Source organism: Falco cherrug, chromosome 1 (assembly GCF_023634085.1).
Source record: "Falco cherrug isolate bFalChe1 chromosome 1, bFalChe1.pri, whole genome shotgun sequence".
In the NCBI taxonomy this organism is placed as follows: domain Eukaryota; kingdom Metazoa; phylum Chordata; class Aves; order Falconiformes; family Falconidae; genus Falco; species Falco cherrug.
Window position 1 is genome coordinate 94,650,118 of NC_073697.1, and position 13,034 is coordinate 94,663,151.

The window sequence follows — 13,034 nt, forward strand, 5'->3', positions numbered from 1 at the left end:
TCGCGTGCAGACGGAGGCTGCGCGTGCAAAGGGAGCAGGCAGCGAGCGGAGCGTGCAGGGCACCCTGCACCATGCTCGCCATCCCATCCCCTGAGAGCACTGACGACGATATTCCTACCCCAAAATTAGCCAGGACGCGATATTAAACATGACGGCTGGGCAGGCAGGCAGGAGCAGGCAGGTGAGGAGCACCCCACACTGCTGCACTCCCGTCTCCCCCCATGGCACCCCCGTCGTGTAACCAAGGCCAAATTCGAAAGCAATATGAATATTCATCTCTGGCGGTGCAATCTCCCCACTGCAGGGTATTAAGGCTTTATTACTGTGTGTTACCAGTGATACTAAGCCAGCCCTTGCTCTAGCCTGGAGCACGGCAGAGATGACCTACGAGAGGCAGATGGCGAAAGCCTTGGAGAGCATCGGACCCCGGGATGCGCCTCCCCTCATCGGGGCAAGGAGGGGGCTGCACACCCTGGTCCCATGCAGGGGGATGGGGACACGGCCGAGAGCTAGGTCCCCCCACTATAACCCCATCCTCACGCAGGGCTAGCCCCTCCAAAATGCCTCCCCACGTCAGGGCTGTCCCCTGGCCCCCGCACCGTACGGCTAGCCGTTTTGGGTTAAAACGCTGATGTATTCTCTCTTTAGAGAAAGGAGTCCCAGGGGCTATAAAAATTCCCAGCAGGCTCCTGTCAGTCTCAGGTCATTAACTTTCTTTCATTGGGAGTTTGTTTACAGCCAGCCATAAATAGCGGCGCCCGTGCTGCTCACCAGCCGGGACACCCGTGCAGGAGGGCACAGCACCCCAGGGCGCGGGGTCCGGCGCTTGCCCCCACCGTATTGACTTTTCTCACATCCTGCATTTCTCACCGGCCTGGCACCCCAGCCGGCACGCCACGGCATGGCTGCCACGGTGCCATTTGCCACAAAACCACCTCAGCCCTGCAAATCGATGGGGTCACCTTGCACGCAGCCGGAGGGAGCCGGGGCACGTGCTTGGGTGCGCCTGTGGCTCACTTGTGGTCTTTCCTGGAGGAGGAGGAGGAGGAGGAGGAAGGTAGCCAGTCTGAGCTGCTCGTGTGGGCAACCAGCCCCCAGGACCTGCCCTACACCTTCACCCAGCCCAGCACCCGCTGCAGGGGGTGTCCAGCCCCTGCGCCCATCATGGGCACTGACCTCGCGTCAGGACCTCTGTGTGTTTGAGAGATGTCCCTGTGCACGGAGCCCCGGCAGGGACCCCAACACCCCTCATCTCACCGCAACCTCCACCTCAGAACCTCTGCCCTTCCCTGGCAGCCCCTAGGGCGCTGCAATGATCTACCGGCATGGAGGTGGAAAGCAGGAGAGCCAAGCGCATTGCCAGCACGGCATCACGCTCTAGCCGGGCTGCTTTCCACATCAGGGCTCCTCCATGCCCGAGCACACCCGGGATGGTCTCGGAGCACCCACATCCCACCACCTGCCCGAGAGATGCACCCACGGCACTGCTGAAGCTCCCACACCGGGAGCACAGCCCAAACCCCACCAACGCCGCAGCAGTCTCCGTGTGCCTACCGGTTGGGAGCCTGCCGGGTGCAGGTGCCCAGGGCTGGCAGTGGCACTGCAGGTGATCAGGAGCTTTATTTGCCGTGAGCACACGCGGCAGCTCTGCCACGGCCGTGCGAACCCACCAGCTGCAGCTCGAATAAAGACACAGGATCACAGGGCTCCCGAGAACCGTGACTCGGCAGGGCTCAGCCGGAGCACCGGACGCTAGTTTAATATTTACCCCCCGGCCCCAGCCCAGCAAAGCAGCTGGCACTCCCTGCTTTGGGGGCGCTGAGCAGGGAACCTCAGAGCCCAGGCTCCCCGCTGCTGGCACATCCAGCTCCCCATGCTGCCCGGCTCAGCTCCATCAGCCCTACGCTGGCACGGATGCCCAGTGTGGGGTGTTGGTGGCATGCCCCCCCCCCCCATGCCTCACCCCAGGCTGAGGAGAGCTCCTGGGGGTAAACAGCCACAGCAGCACAGCAGGGTCTGGCTCGCAGCAGCCAGCAGCCCACCTCTCATTTCATTTCACGGGATGGCTACAAGAACAGCCGATGCACGGGCCGAGAGCACAGTCCAGCAGCACCCCAGGCTGCGCAGTGGGCTAAGAGATTAAACCCCAAACTCACCCACGGTGACTTCTGCTCTTCCGGGACCCATCCCTGGGAGAGCAGGGACTCGCCAAAAATCACAGCCTCATCACTCACGGTCCCCCACGTCTATGGAAATATCTATATTTTAATCCATATACTGGCACAACCTGTAATCAGAGCAACACAAATAGCCCCTGCTTCCCATGTAAATTAAAAACACCCATTAGGCAGATTTCAAAAGATGTCAGTAGGCTTATAATTATACACGACATCCTTCCGAGATAAAAGCGATTACCGAGGATGCAAATCACTTAGCAACCAATCAGTGCCCCCAGAGTGCAAAGCACTGACCAGCCATCCATTTTCGCCTCGTCCTTTTATTCCCTGCATCGAGCAAATACAAACACAGATAAAGAGAGGCACAATAGCTCTTGACACGCAAATAGGTTAACATAATAAAGCCAGCTTTAGCCGGCTCACTCGAGGGAGAAAAGCAATTCTCAGGCAAGCAGGAGGTAATAAAACAGGGCTTTTGTGTTCCTGGCTCCCATTCTCACCCCTGCGCCAGCTTTGCTGCATTAGCTGATAGGCATCGTGGTTTGATTGAATTACCTTTCATGAATATTAGCTTTTTGAGGAATGCGCAGGCAGCAGAGAAAGAAGAAATGTCTTATTTTTGCATGCATGCGCCCGCTGCAGACGGACATGCGGCGGCACAGATGCCGGCGGGGCTGGGAGCGGGGTCCCGGCAGGTGCAGCCCCCGGCCCACCCCGCCAGCTGCAGCATCCCTGCGGGCAGCACCAGCCGGGCTGGGGGGTCACCACACACGGACTCCCCTCACCCGAGGATCACGCACCACCAGCAAAGGACCTTACCCTGCCCGGAGAGGATATCCTGCTCTGTCCCCAAAAGGAGCCGTGGGGTCACCAAGGCTCCCACCACCCATCCCGTCGCTCTGGCACCCGCCAGGCTCAGGGGTGGCACCCACATCCCTGCCCTTGGTACCCCGACAGCAGGAGGACAGCAGGGTGGGTTGGCTCCCACCAAATATTTACGAGGCTGTGGCTCCCCGTGGCGGGTCAGGATGCGGCTGGAGAGGGATGCGGGGCTGCCCAGCTTCGCCGCAGATTTTCCCACACAAGTTCAGGCCACGCAGGAAACCTGCTTCAGGCAAAAATTAACTCTGCTGCCTGGCAGGGATGCAAACGCCTAGCACTAACCCCGCACGCCCGGCAGGAGCAGCTCAGGGATGGCGGCGGGCACAGAACGCCGTGCTTGGCAAGGACCGCCACCACGGGGTCATGGGACCTGGGAGACCCTCGGCCCTGGGCGATGGAGCCCTTCCCCGGGTAGGGCAACATCCTACAATCAAAAGCACCAGGAGGGAAGGGGCTCCTCCACAGCCTGCTCAAGGGATGGGCGCGTGTTTCAGGCTCAGATAAGACTCATAACCACAGAGGGGCTATAAAAATGAGATGATGGCCTCCCTGGAGGGGCTCTGTCCCCCTGGGCACGGCATGGCAGCAGCTACCCCATCTCCTCCCACCACGGGCTTCTCTGCTCCAGACTGGGGATGAATATTCACACCCAGATATTTTAATTTTTAACGATACAGCCAGCTGAAACGGGGCTAACCTCGCATCCAGCACTGCTCTGGCACACAGACTGTGCCCCACCAGTACCGGCCCACTCAGCCAGCAGGAAAGCCGTTCTTAAAGCCAGGAAAACAAGCCAGGCTCCCGCTGCCAGGGAACAGCTTTCTCTTCCCCTGCTCTACACACAAGGTCAGAAGAAGGCACCACGGCGAGAGCTCCCCTTCTCCTTCCACTATGGCTTTGAAGCAGCCTAACCCAACAGCACATGACTCACACCATGGCTTGCCCCGGCACCTGAAAATCCACTCCTGAAAGTTTTACAGATCCGCAATAAGAAAAATCCCTCCCGAGGACACCAGGTGCCCTCTGCCAGGGATGTTTCCTACCTCACATCCCTGCACCGGAGCCCACGTGTGAAGGTTTTGCTGGCTGCGGTCCTGCCGGTGCACAGTCCACCTGGACCACCAACCACCGGCATGTGCCCAGACAGTGAAACCGCACTGCAGGGGCATGGGAAGGTACAAAACTGCCAAATGCCACAAAATCATCTCGAGCAAGATGAGGGACACTGCTTATTGAGAGAGGGGTCGCATGGCTCTGCCCCCCACACCCGCAGAGCCCATGGCCTCACACCCTGAGCACTCTGCCTTCCAGGCAAGCACGTCGCCCACCCAGGCCAGCTGCCTGCAGCCTCCGAACAAGAGCATTACAAGCAGGAGGATGCACATATATACATATACACACACACACACATCTCAAAAAACTCCCTTACAGAGACATCTCGGCCCCGACAACCAGAGCCAGGCAACCTACTGCTGGCTGCCTTATGCCAAGCAAATTCATCCCTCGGAAAGCACCCAGCATGGCTGGAAAACTTTGCCACTGCCTCTCCTTCAGAAATAAAGCCACAGGGCCAGAGCTGTGCCATGGTTTCAAGCAGGCTCAGCGGTGCCCTGCAGCCAGCCGTGCCGAGCCGCCGGCAGCTCTCTGCGCCCAGGCCCTGCCTCTCCAGCCATGAAATTCCCACGATGTGATGGCTCTCCCCAGAGCCAGATTTGGGTGCTGGGGCTGAGCCACCCCCGCCAGCACCGGGAACACCTTGCTTTCTGTTGGGGACTGAGCCAGAGAGGCGGCACAGCCCGCTCGTTCCCAGCAGGAGCTGGTCGCAGCCTTGGAGGATGCCCAGCCATGCTGCCCGTGAGCTCTCGGGGACCACGATGCCTTGTCCCTGTGGATCACATTCCCAGAGCTGATGGTCCAGAAGATGCTCCAGGGATGCTTCCCTTGTGCAGCAGGGCTTGTTTCGGGAGATGCCTTCGGCCCGCAGACATCTCTGCGGGGCTGAGCCACCCGGCCCGGCGACAGCAGCCGGGGAGATGGGCTTTTCAATAAAACATCGCAGGGTGGCTCCTTTTCCTCTCCGCTCCTTTGTGACCGGCGGTATCCACACCAGTGAGGGCCCATCCACACCAGTGAGGGTCCATGGTGGGGCTCTGCCACCACCCGCTCCGGTGGCCCTGTGGGGTCAGGCGCATCCACGCCGCCTCCCTGCCCGAGCCGGCTCCGGATGGAGGAGAAAAAACCTTTTTTTTTGTTTTCATTTCTTCCCTCTTTTTCCAGGCGAAAAGGGGCAGCCGGGGTCGGCGGAGAAAGCAGCAGCTGACGGACGGCTCACGCTGGAAGTGTCTCAGCTCTCCTCGTGGAGGCACCCGTGGATATTTTATTTCCATTGAGTCAGGCGACCCAAAAAAGCCATAAAAAAAAAAACAACACCCAAGAAAGAAAAAAAAAAAAAGTTGCTCCCGTTCCTCTCCGGTAGCGACGGGCGAGCCGGTCCCCAGCCGGCGGCGGTGGCTCCGCGCCCGCCGTGTCCTCCCCGCGGCTGCGCGGCCGGGGGAGCCGGGCACCGCGCTGCGGCGGCGCCGCCTCCTGCTGCGCTCCGGGAACCGGAGCCCCCCGGTCCCCCCGCGCCCCCCCGCCCCTCCCCACGCCGGTAACCCCCCCCGCCCCCCCGGTGCCCGCCGCCGCCGGCCCCCCGTTACCGTCAGAGCTGGATCCGGGCCGGCTCCGGCCGCTGCGGTGCGGGGTGCGCCGGGCCGCCCCCCCCGGGCCGCGCAGCAGCAGCGGCGGCGCCCGCCCGGCCCCGCGCCCCGCCGGCGGCCCGCCCCGCCCCGTGCGCGGCCAGCGTGCGGCGGCTCCCGGCGCTCTGCCCCCGGGGCGGGGGATAAGAAAAAAAAATATCCGGGAGGAAAAAAAAAATTTTTTTAAATAAATTAAAATAAAATAACCCCCGCGCGGATAGGCTCAGGCGGCGCGGGGACCCCCGGGGGCATCACACCGCGGGCCCTCCGGTTCCTTTGTGCGGCGGCGGCGGGGGCCCGCCGGCGCGGGGCGGGCAGGCCGGTGGCGGGGCGGTGGCGGCGGTGGCGGGGCGCGGCCCCTCGGCGCTGCCTCCCGCCCGGTGCGCGGCTGCGGCGACACTGAGCGCCCCGCGCGGGGCCCGGCGGCCGCCCGCGGCTCGGCCCCGCCCCCGGCGCGTTACCATGGCGACGCCGCCGCGCGTCCTGCGGGGAGGGGCGGGGCCAGCCCGGCACACGCTCCCCTTTCGCGGGAAAATCCGAACCGGCCGGCGGCAGGCGCCCGGCGCGGGACTGCGGCTCCCGGCGTGCCCCGCGCGTAGCCGCCGCGCCACGGCCCCGCTTGGCGCCGCGGGTCCTCATGGGAGTTGTAGTCCCGCCACCGCGGGAGGGGGGCTCTGCGGGGATCCCCCTCCCCCCGCCGGGGGTCTCGACGGCACGGAGACGGGCCGCGGTCCCCCCCCGCCCCGAGGTGCCGCAGCTCCGGCAAAGAGGGGATGGGACCTTGGCTGGAGCTAATTCCAGCCAGACAGCGCTCCCCGGGGTGGCCACCATGGCGGTGGTGGTAGCCACGGCTGAGCCCCCCAGGGCTTGCACAGTCACGGCACGAGTCCTCGAGTCCTTTATTCCATCCCCAACCCCAGCGGTCCCCGCCGTAGGCCGTCAGGGCATGAGCGGCTGCCGGCAGGGCTCGGAGAAGCAGCCCGTTCACTCTTGTCCATAATGATGCCAAGGAGCCCCCTGGGGCTCCCCCCACCCAGCACCCCCGAAACAGCCCAGCCTGTGCCCCCAGGGTTCCCCACTGCCCAGCACCCCCAAAACAGCCCAGTGTGTGTCCCCAGGGCTCCCCACCCCCAGCACCCCAGAGCAGCCCAGCCTGTGCCCCGGCACTTGCTGCCTTCCCGCCACTCCCCTCCCTGGTTCCCGCCTTGCAGCACTGAGCTTTGGGGAGTTTTGGGGCCATTTGGCTCCTTCTCGGGACCTTTCCAGCTCCCCCATCCAGGGAGGCACCGGCAGTGCCTGGCATGTGCTGGAGGGGAGCTGAAACCCAGGAGCTGCGCCAGCATCCTCGGGATGGCTGACCCTGTGAAGATGCTCCAGTCACCACTTCTGATCCAGCAAACGCTGAAGGTTAAGAAATTAAAATAATAGCTAGATATGCTTTCAGGAGAGCGATTCCTCTGTGTAATTATAATACGTATTATCCTCCCTATGAAAATACATTATATTGAATAAATTCCCTCTTTGAGCAGGGCTATTCATACTATTCATTTGTTTCAGTTCAAACAGTTTTAGCTCATATATCTGGCAGGTTCTTGTGCAGCTTTGTACGTTCTCTGCAGCTTATTTATCTGCTTTCCAAGTTGCAATATAGGCCAGCGATAAGAATAAAACCATTACAGATTTGTGAACAGCACTTAGATTTTTCAAAGATAATTTAATCAAAGCTATTAGTAAGTCAGGAAGAAAGATTGCTTTTTATTCGGAACAAAAAAAAAAAAAAGAAAAGCAGCTCTCGTTCTTCTTAGAAAATGTTTTAACCACCTGAAGTCACTCACAAGGACTTGAAAGGGTGACGGCATTTTTTGCTGGGGAAGAGATCCTTCTTGAAATAGTGAACTTCAAAAGGTGGGTGTTTCGGCACTGCCTTCAAGAAGATACTATTAAGCACTTCTGACCTCCCCATTTACATTCCTTTTTTTTTTTTTTTTTTTTAAAAGACTTTACAGAGGAGAAACACTTTTGTGATTCAGGGAACCCGTGAATACTTTGCCGGAACATAAATTTCACCCAGTGATGTTGGGAACACAAGGAGAGCCTTAATCTGCTAATGAATGAGCTCTGCAAAGTGAGACCGGGCTCTGCTTCCACATCCAGAGGGATTGAATTGCAAAAAGGAAGCGGGCAGCCCCTCGCTGCTGGAGGAGAGATTTTTAAAAGTCCTTCTGCTTTAGCACAAATAAATAATGCATCGCCCGGATTTGGGGTGGCAGTGGGCGCATCCTTCCCCTGCGGCACCGGGGAGCCCACCCAAAGTTGTCCATGCCAGCTGCTCACCATGGCGCTCGGGAATTGGAGAGATGTGGGATCCTAACGGCAGGTCTTTAAGATGACGGTGTCCCTTTAATTTAATATCATTATTTTTGACCGGCGCTAGCAATCCGGAGCGCTGAGCATTTTCATCTCTCATCCTGACAAAGGCACGCTGTAATTCTTTGACCAAAATGTCAGTCTGCTCTGGAAATGACTGGCCCTCAGAATGAGAAAGATTTCCAGGGGATTAAAACCGGGCCATTACTCTCAGCTTTAAATGCATTCAAGGCTCTGAAAACCGTATCTGCTTTCGTTCCTTTTGTACGAAAAGTTATTGACTTATCAAGGTTAAAATACATTCAGTATGGCCCAATAAAACAGGGATATCTCCGCATTCGTGCTGTCATTTGCAGGTCCGTTTTCATGGCAACAGGGCTCTTTTCTGCACATTAAACGGTTCAGTTGTGCAAAGTTCAGACATTACATAAACAGAGAGGTAACAACAAAAAAAAATCAATGAGCTCATAGGCATGGAAAAAGGAGATAGCATTGATCGGGGCCGGCATCAATATTTGGGATCGCTGCCTCCTGCCCCGCTTGCAGCCCTCCTGTGTAGGCAACAGGGACACAAAGAGATGCTGAAGGACACGGCGGGGGGACGGTGTCTTCACTGCCGTCCCCCCCCCCCCCGCCCCACCTCCTGCCCATCATTAATCTCACCAGGGCACAGCGAGGGTGGCAGGGGATGCCCACTCACCAGGCTGAGGGTTTACTGGTGCCAACAAAGATGTCATTGCGCAGGCGGGCACTTCCCATGGCTGGTTCCTTGGCTAATGAACCCAGTCCCCCTTCTACGGCACATCCCGGGAGGTTTTTCCCGGCTCCCAGACATTTCCAAATGCAGCACCCCAAGGGGCACCGCCAGGATAGGGGTCTGGAGAGATGGCACCTTGCAGGCAAGGACTGGGAACGTGGGGGACACGAAGACATGGAGCACCTTCGCGGCGGTGCCAGCACCGTGCCACGGTGACTCCAGCAGCCCCAGGCTGCAGGCACAGAGGAGCAAGGCGCTGGCAGTCGCGGCGGGGTGCGGGGTGTTTGGGCGAGTGACTTTGATGCTGATGGGAGATGTCAAGCTTTTTGCTTCCCAGTCAAGGGGGTGAGAGAGATTCCGGCGTTAAAATGCTCGTTAGAGGAGAGACACCAACATCTGTTGGGAAAGCAAATGGAGAGCCGGGAGAGGAGTGAGACGGCCATGGGCAGCCAGGCGTGAAGCGGGAGGAGGAAGGCGGAGGAGGAGGAAGGCAGGCAGGAATGGGGGTCTCTCGAAGCTGCTGCTGTGGCACAGAGGATCTGCTGCCCTTCACCCTGCGTACAGTGCATGGGCTTGCTCCTGCATTCCAAATCTCCCTGGAGTGAGAGTGAAATTTACCCACTGGGAAGCCCGAGGCGAGAAGCTGGTCCCATATGGCCCCTTGCAAGGGTCCCAGGGGCCAGAAACAGCCTGAGAGCCAGGGCCAGCCTGGGAGAGCCAGAGCTGAGGGGCACGGAGGGCAGGCGGCTGGTCCAGGCAAGGAGCCGTGTCCCAGGAGCATCCTCCTCGCTGTCCCCCTGGGTGACACTGCTGTGGGTGGTGGCGGAGGTGAAGAGCTGGGCAGTATTTGGGGGCAGCTGCCTCGGGTGCTGCAGGGGTCGGGAAGGCAGAAGCGCCTGTGCTCCGTGGTTGCTCCCCCCCACCCCCCAGTTTATTTATAGATTCAGCAAGTTATTCAACTGAAACAAATCTCTGTTTCAGTCAGGTCCTGGAGCCAGCAGCAGCCTGCATTATCTCCCAGGCAGCCATACATTAGGCAGCACGTTTTCTATGGGGGCATCAGTAGCCCAGCACGAACAACCCAGCTTTTGCAGGCTGCAAGGAGGAAGGGGCAGGGTGACAGTCCCCAGGGCACAGGCAGCGACATGAGAGCCATCCTAAGAGCAAGCCGGGACAGACCCGTCTGTGGCAGGGGGGATCACCCTGCAAGGCTCAGGGTGGGCTGGCTGGGGCGTGGGGGTCTGGAGTGAACTCTGCCCCTCCAGCACAGCCCCCTTGACAGCAACGCTGGGAGCAAGTGCTCGCTGTCAGCCGCAGTCTATTTTTGTTCCCTGCTTAAAAATATCCCTGTCTGGGTCACTGGCACATGATGGATCATCGCTCCTGTGACTTCCCCCAGGGTCTTCCCAGCTCCGAGATGAGGAGGGGAGTCAGGCTTCCCACAAGAGCCACCCGCACCCTTCCCACCCCAGAAAAGCACCGAGGGGACATCACAGCACCCATGCTCTGGGGGTGTGAGAAACACCCCCGTGCTCCCGGACCCAGGGCATGATGGAGGAACAGCCCCAGCCGTGCCCCGGCATGGCCCTGCACCAGCTCTGCATCCCAGCAGTGGCCAGGGAGCATCCCGGGGTCACCACGTCCTCGCTCTCTGCTGTCCCCGCACTCAGTCCCCTGCCAGTGATGGAGTGGATCCATGCCTTTTTCTTTTCTTCTCATTTGTATCTTCTGAAAAATTCAACCTTGCTCAAAAGCTGGGGTGAAAGCCCTTGTAAGCAGGGACAGGAGCGCAAAGAAGAGCAGATTCCAGCCTGCGGTGCATTTTCTAGCCCTATTAGTCACAAGCCTCTGATGCCACAAGAGATACGGGGCTGACTGACAGGTGATTTGGCTTTATCTCACCTGGGAACGTTTCATATCCGGCACAGGGCCATTCCGCAGCCTTTTTGTGCGGGAGCGCTCAGCAGCATCGCTGGGTGGAGGGGCAGCTGAGGGGGGTCCGGGGTCCCCCCACTCCTCCAGCTGCCGAGGGGACTGCGGTGGGCAGCACCCTGGCATCACAGAGCTGCAAAGGCACCACTCCCAGGGAGGGGTCAGCAGTCACAGCCACCTCCAGCTGGGTACTGTCCCCCTCTCCCGTGGGCATCACCTCTACCTTGATGGTCCCCAGGGCACCTTTCAGCCTCCAGAGCCCCACGGGGTGCCTCCTCCTTTGGCAGGGGGTCAGAGCTCCACTGTGGGGGATTCACCGGATCCTTGGCTGAAACCTTTGGGCTTTGTGAGTGACCAGATCCTGGAAACAGGAGGTGATCAAGGCTGGGAATGATGCTGCTTCTGGGTTTGCTCCTGCCCCATCCCTTGTGTACGGTGTTATGTACCTTTCTCCTGCACGGATTTTTGTTGAATTTCCCTTCCGTTGCTCTACAGCTAGTTTCCCTCTCCCCCAAATGACTTGATTACGATGTTTAATTGTATTCAAGGAGTGGTGCTGGCGTGTGCTGTCAGCCTGGATTACAGGGTGGTCTCTGCTGAGGGGGGCAGCCCTGGGGGAGCTTGTGGCTGTGGGCAGCTGGGCTGGAAGCTGGGCTCCCGGAGCGGTATCAGAGAAAACTGGAGGTTCCCAGGAGATCTTCACCTTTAACTTATTTCCTTCTTTCCCCTCCAAATCTGCTGACATTTGGAAAAGGGGAATCATTGCAATTTGCTTGTTTCAGCAAGTTCCCCTTCTCCCCTGTGCTGCTTCTGGCTCCACACAGCTCTGCCGGGCTGTCAGCAGCCCCGGCACGGTGGAGGGCACTGGCATAGGGGAAGAGGAAGGTGAACAATGCCTGGGCCCACTGTGGTGGGGTGGGCTGGTACCCATGGCTGTGAGCAATGCCCAGTGGCCCCAAGCGATGCCACACGGTGGGACCAGGGCCCCAGTGCACCCCATCAGCAGCAGTGCTGTTGGGAGAGCCCGCACAGCCCCTCAGCCTTTCAGCCAGGGAAGCACCTGATTCAATCCTCCTGACAGTCAAGAATTTAAAATGATTTATTAAAAATGTATAAAGCCCAGTGGTTGGTGTCGCTGCTCTGATAAGAGCAGCCCGTGGCAGGCGTGCTCAGCTCGGGTTTATGTTTCCCTCACTCAAACGGCTCCCACTGTGGCACCCACAGTGGGGGGGCAAGGATGCCCCCACTCTGCATATTAATTTTTGGCAGACTGCCGCAGGCAAACACATTGAGGCTTCAGGAGGCATTACAGCTGAGCCGCGACCTCCGGGAAGGCAGCATCGTGTGGCAGCCGGGCGAGCACCGTGGCAGCAAAGCGATGGGCAGCAGCCCCCTGCCCACACCTCTGCCTGTCCCCCCTCAAGCCAGCCTGGCCATGACATCCTCTGCTCCAACCACCCCATCTGCCCCCCAGCAGGGTTATGGCCCCTTCTTCCCATGGGAGTGGGGGGTCCCTTCCCGAGGAGTGGAGCCCAATGACCCGCAGCGCCCAGGGAAGATTAATGGAGACGTATGGAGTGTACGAGCGGCTCGGTCCCCACATGATGTATTCCAGCCCATGGCCATAAATCCGGTTACGGTGGTTCAGCTACAGAGCCAGGACAGGAGGAGGCAGAGACACCGGCTGCCTCGGCATGGCAGGGGTCAGCGGGGGCAGGCACAGGAGCCACGCAGGGCTGGGATTGATCCGTGGCCCTGCCAGCTCCCTGGGTTTTCCCAGTGATGTTTGTTAGGAGGCTCTGGCTCCCAGGAGGATTTATTAGGGTAAAGTTGGAAACAAAGAGAAAAGAGTGAGAACCTGCCTCTGCTGGCTGGGAACCCTTAAGGGAGGGATGGGGGGGGGGGCGCGCTATGGCCATGCTGAGGGGGCGTCCCCAGCCCCACAACCACCTTCCCAGCCCACTGGTCCCTGCCTGCTTACCCAAAGATGCTCCGGTTTGGACCATCAGAGTTTTGCCCCTGCTTTCGTGCTGGCTTGCTGAGTGCCAGGGACAATGTGACAAGGATGCCAAGGGTACCTCTGAGCTGCAGCACCGAGACATTTGTCCCGTCCCTGTGGGATGCTGCCTGGCCCTGCTTGGGATGTTGGCAGGATGATGCAAGCATGAGGCTGCAAGAGCC

At 59.5% G+C, this 13,034-nt stretch overlaps 1 protein-coding gene across 2 annotated transcripts in view; it reads right to left on the reverse strand.

Moving 5' to 3' along the window:
• Positions 1-6,182, reverse strand: part of FAM222A (family with sequence similarity 222 member A) — a 32,654-nt gene extending 26,472 nt beyond the window's left edge. The window contains exon 1 of one of the 2 annotated variants that reach the window (XM_027813873.2): positions 2,157-5,142. The gene's annotated coding sequence lies outside the window, so the exon portion shown is untranslated. Of the gene's footprint in view, positions 1-2,156; positions 5,143-5,758 lie in introns of those variants that run through there. The other variant, XM_055700778.1, reaches the window with a different exon arrangement.
• Positions 6,183-13,034: the final 6,852 nt, after the last annotated feature.